Source organism: Hibiscus syriacus, unplaced genomic scaffold (assembly GCF_006381635.1).
Source record: "Hibiscus syriacus cultivar Baekdansim isolate YM2019G1 unplaced genomic scaffold, ASM638163v2 tig00112071_pilon, whole genome shotgun sequence".
In the NCBI taxonomy this organism is placed as follows: domain Eukaryota; kingdom Viridiplantae; phylum Streptophyta; class Magnoliopsida; order Malvales; family Malvaceae; genus Hibiscus; species Hibiscus syriacus.
This window is the reverse complement of record NW_024063248.1, coordinates 87,404-96,142: the sequence shown is the minus strand read 5'-3', so window position 1 is coordinate 96,142 and position 8,739 is coordinate 87,404. Positions and strand designations below refer to the sequence as shown.

General features: G+C 34.7%; 1 pseudogene; it reads left to right on the top strand.

Moving 5' to 3' along the window:
- Positions 1-3,398: 3,398 nt before the first annotated feature.
- Positions 3,399-5,327, top strand: LOC120174367 (annotated as a pseudogene).
- Positions 5,328-8,739: the final 3,412 nt, after the last annotated feature.

The following is an 8,739-nucleotide window of genomic DNA, read 5'->3' as shown; positions in this document are numbered from 1 at the left end:
AAATCTTTGATTCCGACTTCGAAAATTGATCTGATCAACATCAATTGTCGTAGATCAATAACCGTTTAAGTTCTTGAAGACCGACTCAGATTATTACTTCTATAACTATCGATTCAATTCCCTCTTGTTAATTTACACAACTTTTTTTATTCAAACTCGGTTCATTTACACCCTTATTCAACTCCATGCTTAATTTTTGTTAATTTACAATTTTTTTGGGTCCAGGTCTTCCAAGCCGTATCAGATATGGATTGATTTTGACCCTAGGATCACCCATCATCTTGATTGTGTTGTGTATTATCATTTACAAGTTTTGGGTTTATTTATATGATCATCACCGGCAGCCAAATGTGGAAATCTCCGGCATGAATGCAGAGCCCCGATTACCGGCCGTAAATGGTCTCGATTGTTCAAGGATCGAATCGTATCCAGTCATAATGCTAGACGAAAACTTCAATCTTCCAAGGGCTGATGATAATACTTGTTCAATATGATTATCTGAATATGAAGCCAAAGAGACAAAAAAAACAATCCCCGATTGTGATCACTACTTTCGTTCTACTTGTATCGACGAGTGGCTTATGTTAAATGCAGCTTGTCCTATATGCCGTAATATGCCTCATAATGACTATCATCATTTCATCACTCCTTCCACATTGTCTTCATCGAGGCCACCATTATAGAGTATGTAAAATATTTTGTTTTTGTTTGTTTTTGTTTGTTTTGTATTATTTTTTTCGCTTCTTCGAGTCATGTATGTAATTTGTATTGTACATGGTGTTATACTATTACAAGAAAATTGATATTTATTAGGGTAAAGTACACAACTGGTCCACTGACTATAAGGTATTGTTTTATTAAGTCCCTCGACTATTAAAAGTTACAAAATAGTATTCTGATTATAGAGTGTTGGTTTGTTGAGTCCCTAGACTATTAAAAGTTACAAAATAGTTACCCGATTACTCATTATGTTCAAAACTCGTCATTTTCTGTTAAAATGTGATGATTGTTTAAGCTGTACGTTAATAAGATGACTAAAATATGATAGTCCTTTGAAATTATGAGATCAAATTTTATTATATCATAGTCAGCATGTTAAAGTTCAACTCAGAATACGTCAAATGTTTAACGAAAAAATGACAAATTTGGAACATAATGAATAGTTGGATGACAATTTTTTAACTTTTAATAGTCGAGACTTAATAAAGCAATATCTTATAGTCATGGACCATTTGTGTATTTTACCCTATTTAATAATATTAAAAGTTTTAGAAAATGTCCCTTTATTCTTATGAACAAGTTATTACAAAATGGTATTTATAAATGGAATTTAATAAATATACATTTAATAACTCACCCATACATAATCTAAGGGTCACTAAAACATAACATAAGTAAACATATACGTCCAAATGTTTCCATAAATATGTATAGCTACATGTATTATACATGCAACCAAACACAAGTTTCAAAGCATATCCAATGTCAAATTACTCATATAATAATAATGAATAATTTCTCTCTCTCAAAATAACATACTACATTTCCGGATGAGAATGATATTTAAAATTAAAATTAACACAAAAATGAAAGAATATTAATACCCCAAAATCCAAGTTATTTCGTTACCAAGATAGGGAAGATTCAATACAAACAGTTAACACGCCCAAACACTTATATATGCATATGTTAGTGTTTAAACTTGAGATCTTTAGAGACAACAATCATCCTATAACCACTAAGATAGTTTAATTCATATTGTTTTTAATTAGTATATTTTAACGATAGTAAAAAATATACTTTTAAATTGTTAGAAAGATATTGTTGTAAAACAACGTGATTAATATTGCTTATCATAAATAATACTAGTAAAGAATGGTATACTTATTATATTGTAGTAAAATTCAATGTTTTAGAAGTACTTTCATCGTGATTAGTATAGTTCTAAAAGTGATCGTTGTTCTGAAAATTAATAGTCTCTTAAAAGTAGTGTACCAAAAGGTACAATGAAAGAAGAAAAATACAAAGTAACAAATAGTTTTTAGTGTACAAAATAATAAGTTGAAATTTAATATTTATAAAGGTAAAATAAAGATAAATTAATAAATAAGCTAGAAGCAATTATCATAAAATTTTAATCATTCCAAATTTACTTAAAATAGAAATAAAATCTCATTTAAAATGTCATAAGATTTGTTTCCTTTTCTTTTTTTCTTTTTACATTATCCAATAATGGATAATAAAGATACAACAAATATTCTAATAATCTTAAGAAAATTTCAGTATAGATACGGATACCTTTAGTGGCAACGAGGAAGATAATGATTTGATTAAATTTTTTGATTTTTTATTTTCGGAAAAGAAGTTTTAATCTTTAAGGTCTTTTAATAGAAAAGAGAGGGAAAATGAGAAAGATGAGTGGGCGAAGAAATAATGCGTGGACTGAATTGATAAAATGATGATTAAATTTATTAAATTAATTTGATTTAAGATTAAATTGATTGAATATGTAAATAATAAAATTAAATACGTTATTATATTAATTTATTTAATTATTACAAAAATAATTCTATTAATAGTTAAAGGATAATAATTTGCAAGAACCAAGCGATCTCATTGGTAAAGAAATTATTTTTATTCCTTTAGGTCCGGAGTTCGAGCAACAGGAAAACTAGGGTGTGAGCGTTAAATGCTTGAGAGTGTTTTTTGAACATATAATGTCTTATACTTATCCGGATTAATAAAAAAACTTTAATAAATTAATTAAAATAAAGGGTAAAGTGAATAAATGGCCCCTCCGACTATTCATTGTGTTCCAAACTTATCATTTTTCGTTAAAAAATTGGTGGTAGTTTGAACTGGACGTTAATCTATCGACTCGGATATGATAGTCGTTTGAGATTATGGACTGTTTTGTAACTTTTAATAGTTTGAGGTCTTAAAAAACAACATCCTATTGTCAGAGACCATTATGTAACTTTTAATAATCAAATGACTCGATAAAATAATACTATATAGTCGAAGTATCATTTGTGTACTTACCCTAAAATTAAATCGATCCTATAATTTATTGATTTCTATGTAATTTACTTGTATTATTATTATTATTGTTATTACTATAAATCCTCCTTTGCCTCGATTCTAAAACTTTTCTAAATGGACACCATGCCAGGAAGCTATGAAGACAAGATAATAGACTATATTGTTTTGCCTTCCGAGTGCCCTTCAAGCATAAAAATGACATGTTTGAACTCTTCTTTTTGTCCCATGTCTCATTTTCTTTACATCATATTTAATTAACTACTAAATTCTTTTTAACGTTTCTGTTTGTAATCACATTCACGAAAGCTTATAAAGCAAAACATAATTTCCGTAAATGGCTTCAACTCTAGCGCCAGATGTCACTCTTTCAAATCTTCTTCTTCTTCACCGTCTTGTCCATGGTTTTTCTCTCGGTTCAACCATCAACAAGTGCTGGTATCTGCCGAGAATCTTGTGGGGATCAATGGGTTCGGTTCCCTTTTCGACTCGGCAGCCAACCCGACCGCTGTGGCTATCCCGGGTTCAACCTCTCATGCAACAACCAAAGCAAAGCAATGCTCAGCCTTCCGTTCGCCGGTGAATTCATAGTTGAAGACATCGATTACTTTTATCAAAGAATATGGATCAATGATCCTGATCATTGCACCCCAAGACGTCTTCTTAACGGTCTTAACCTGTCCGGCACTCATTTTGAGCCTCAATACCCTGAAAGCTATGCGTTTCTAAATTGCTCAAACGTTGCAATATCGAAACAACTTCCCGAAGCAATGTATGTTTCATGTCTTAGCGGTGAAACGTTCTCGGTGGTGGCTATTCCGGCGAACCGTCTCGATATGTACCGGTCATTGTTATGGTCATGTAGGGAGATAGGTAGGGTTTTAGTCCCGGATTGGGATCCCTATTATGGTATGAGATTGGGATTGAGATGGAATGAACCCAACTGCATATCTTGTGAACTCGGCGGTGGGACTTGCATGTTCAAGACTGATATGGGTCTGGATATCCACTGCTCCGGTGGTTTTAGCTCTGGTATGTTCCTTTTTGGTATAATTTCTTATTTTTTATATAGATTTTGATACATTTTTATTCCTATGTTATATCTTTCGGGGAAAAAAACTCTCCGAAAACTATTAAATTTTAGTCAATAAGATGTTAGAAGATTTTCCCTTTGAACAGGGTCTCCAGAAGTTTCCTATAAAGACACCACTATTTTCGAAAGCATCCTCCCTTGGAATTGTCCTCAAAAGTCTGTATTTCTCAGTCATTCAACATGACATTGAACCAACTTTAACAGTCATATTTATATAATCTATTAGTCTACTTTTTAAAAGGTATATGATCCTAGGTTTGATTTCAGCCGCCAATAATCAACATAAAAATCCATTAGAAAAACCTGGTATGGACCTCTCTCTCCACTAGTATCTCCTTTGATACTATCTTCTTTGGCTTTCATCTCTCACATAGAATGTGAGAATGTGTGAATCGACAATAAAAGACGAGACCAAATTATTGCAATCAACATATTCATATAAGGTGATATTAATTAATTATTTTATGTTTTATGTTGGAATCACTCTTTAAAGTTCATACCGATCTTTAATGTGATCTTTGGAAAAATCCAAATTTGATAATTAACAATTATATTTGTATAGTTTATCGGGTTCTATTTTTTTCTTATTCTCCACTTCTATGATCATATCCCCTTTTGTTTTTATTTTTCTCACAGAAAAACTTAACGATAGTTATTTTACTAATTATGACTTTTGCGGGTTACTAACAATCGACCGGATCAAATTGTTCCAATCAACATATTCATATTTTAATTATTATTTTTTTTCATGTTTTTCAAATTTCATTTTTACAGAAATCTCAACGAGTGCTAAATTGGGGATAATTTTTGGAGTGGGAATACCTCTCTTATGTATCCTAGGGCTTATATGCCATCTCCGAATGAAAGCCAACGATTTTTACAATCATCGGCAACAACATAACCAGGGAATCTCCGTTCCGATTGTGGGCTCAAGTGGATTAGCCGAAGGGCTTGATGGATCAAATATCGAGGCTTACCCAGTAACTGTGTTTGGTGAAAGCCGAAAGCTTGGTGATAACACTTGCTCCATATGTCTTTGTGAATATCAAGCTATTGACAAATGAGGACCATTCCAGATTGCATGCATTATTTTCATGTCCTTTGTATCGATGAGTGGTTGAAAAGAAATTCTGCATGCCCACTATGTCGTAACACCCCACATATATCTGAACCCACTGTTTCATCATCATCATAATATATACTATTGTTTGTTTCATGTACTTCGCATAGGGTGCTTCAATTGTCTCTGATAACTTTCTCATTCTAGTTTTGTCCGAAAGATACAATTTTTAGGATGATAAAAAATATTGGGAGTTGTGCTTGCAACGGTTCATATTGTTTGGAGCTTTAGACTCTAATTGAATTGCGAGGATGTTGAGAATTTCTTTTGAGCTAGTGTTCGTTTATTTTTGTTGTGGTCAATGATGCTATGAGTTTTAACGGATGGCTATACGAAGTTCGAGTGGTGAAAACAAGAGAAATTGTACGAAGTTCAATTTTTGACGACAAGATGATGTTTGTAATAATTCCATTTATGTCCAAATTTGCATTCATTCAAAAGGAGAAACGAAACAAAATTCCAAGTTCAAACATCTTGAACCAAAATGTCCAAATATTCCAACTTAAAAGGACATTCTAATTACAGAAGCTTAACTCTTTCATTCTCCCAATCAAACCAAACAACATGCATCTTACCCATTTACAAATATAAATTATTCAAACTAAACCAATACCCTTTACTCATTATATTAGCCCAACAGAACAAATCCAACAAGGCCCAAAAACAAAATACAGCAGTCCAACAAGCCTAGGGTTAACAAAACCCTAACGGAGAGTATCTTAATCGCCGCCAGCTGTAACCTCTCATGCGCACAGTAGCCACGATGGCCTCCTCCCAGCCCCCTCAAGTGGTCCTCCCATACTCCAGCAGAGCTCCACGCATATAACCGAATGTTCCCTTCCTCTGCCTCATCAGCTAGCCCCGATCCGAGTGCTCCACGTCAATACCATGCGAGAAAACAAATGAAATGAAAAAAAATCAATTTTTTTGTTGGGTTTCCCATTTTGTAACCTAAAAAACGTCTTTTAAAAGGTCTCAAAATTTCTAAAAAAGGGTTGGTTCCTAGATTCGAAAATGAAAGAAGCAATCGAAATATCAAGAACAATACATCTCAAAGGTTTTCTTTTTATTTTTTGAGAAAATAACCTCATTGACAAAAATGCCTTATAATATACGATTTTAACCAACTTTTTTTGGATTTGCCAAAATGACCAACTAAATCGCAATGCGATCGATAATTCGCAACGCGATCTCCGGTATCGCAAATCAGTTTCCAGATTCGCAACGCGAACTTTGACTATCGCAACGCGAACTTCGACTATCGCAATGCGAACTTAGACTATCGCATTGCGAACTTCGACTATCGCAATGCGAACTTGGACTATCGCAATGCAATATGTAAATCGCAATACGATAGTCGACTATCGCAATGCGAACTTCGACTATCGTATTGCGATTTAATATTCGCATTGCGATAGTCCAAGTTCGCATTGCGATAGTCGAAGTTCGCATTGCGATAGTCCAAGTTCGCATTGCGATAGTCGACTATCGCATTACGATAGTCCAAAATCGCAATGACTGGTGGTATTGCATTTGTTTCTTAAGAATTTTCTCTAAAAAGATAGTATTCGCGCGGACGTGTCGAAGACACGTATTACCACGACCACGACCACGACCACGACCACGACCCGACCCGACCCGAGAGACGGGACGGGACGGGACGGGACGGGACGGACGAGATGGACGGCGGCGGCGGCGGCGCGCGAGAGTCCCCCTTGTTCTCTATCACTCAACAAGGAAGTGGGAAAGCCAAGCCTTAAATACCATTCCCAATAGTGTTTCCAATACTATGTGGGATTGAGCATTACCAACACTTGTTTCCAATACAATGTGATTATTCAGGAAACAATTAACAAGCATGCACCTTAAAACAACTGAATCAGCAACCAATTGCATTAGTATTATACGATTAAATATGTCATAATTAAATGTCAATCTACAATCAATCGCGATTATTGCAATTTTAAGCAAAACGTTCAAAAATAATATCACTATTTAAGGCTCAATCCCACATAGTATTGGGAACAAGTGTTGGTAATGCTCAATCCCACATAGTATTGGAAACACTATTGGGAATGGTATTTAAGGCTTGGCTTTCCCACTTCCTTGTTGAGTGATAGAGAACAAGGAGACTCTCGCGCGCCGCTGCCGCCGCCGTCGTCTCGTCTCGGGTCGTGGTCGTGGTAATACGTGTCTTCGACACGTCCGCGCGAATACTATCTTTTTAGAGAAAATTCTTAAGAAACAAATGCAATACCGTCGTTGCAATTTTGGACTATCGCAACGCAAATTTGGAATAAATCGCAACGAATTTGGAATAAATCGCAACGCGAACTTCGACTATCGCAACGAATTTGGAATAAATCGCAACGAATTTGGAATAAATCGCAACGCAAACTTCGACTATCGCAACGAACTTGGAATAAATCGTAACGCGAACTTGGTCTATCGCAATGCGAATATGTAAATCGCAATGCGATAGTCGAAGTTCGCGTTACGAATCTAGAAACTGATTTGCGATACCGGAGATCGCGTTGCGAATTATCGATCGCATTGCGATTTAGTTGGTCATTTTGAAAATCCAAAAGAAGTTGGTTAAAATCGTATATTATAAGGCATTTTTGGTCACTGAGGTTATTTTCTCTTTTTATTTTTGACAACAACCACTTTTTATTTTGTTTTGAAGCAAAAATTGAGTAAAGGGGAGAGAGTTAGCTTCGTTTACTTGAGATAGAGGTCCCATCGTCAGAGCTGTAGCTGTCAAAACGAGGAAGTCGAGGGGTCAAAGCTTGTCACACCATTTTGTGCGTTTGTCTAGTTCTTTAGGGTTTTCAGTTTGGGGTTAAAGGAAGAGTAAAAGCTTGGGTCAGTTTTAATTTGATTTTAGATTTGATCGGCCACCGTTGACGGTGGCCGAGGCGTAGAGAAACGTCGACCTACGAAGGTGTTAAGGGTTCTTGAAATCTCAATCGAAGGGAGATTGGAGGGTTAGAGAAGGCCTCCTTTCGTTTTGGGTAGCCTAGGATTTTCAGCGATCAGAGTCTATAGTGGTCAACGGGTGAATCACGCTGTCGAACGATGACTAGGCAAAGCCAGGATCTTTGGTGAGCAAGGCGACCATGAGAGAAGGGAAAAGTGAGTTAAATAAGTTTCTGGGTTAGATTTTTTTTTTTAGAATTTACTTAGAATAGAAAAATTTAGTATTTATACCAAATAATTTTTGGCTAATTGCGTTTAAGCCACTATATGCTTGTCGCATTTTCCTGTTTTAGTATTATGTGTTTCGATTTAATTATTTCGAATTGGTAAATTATTTTGCCTTTTTACAATTTGGCCACTTAATTTATGTAAATTCATTTTAATTCGAATTTTGTTTTATTAGGGGATTGTGCATCCTCCCCCATTATGTCCAGGGGTGACCACTAGGTATTCCCGAATTATATCGATATCCTTTTTAAAACCTACATCATAATTTTAAAATTATTAA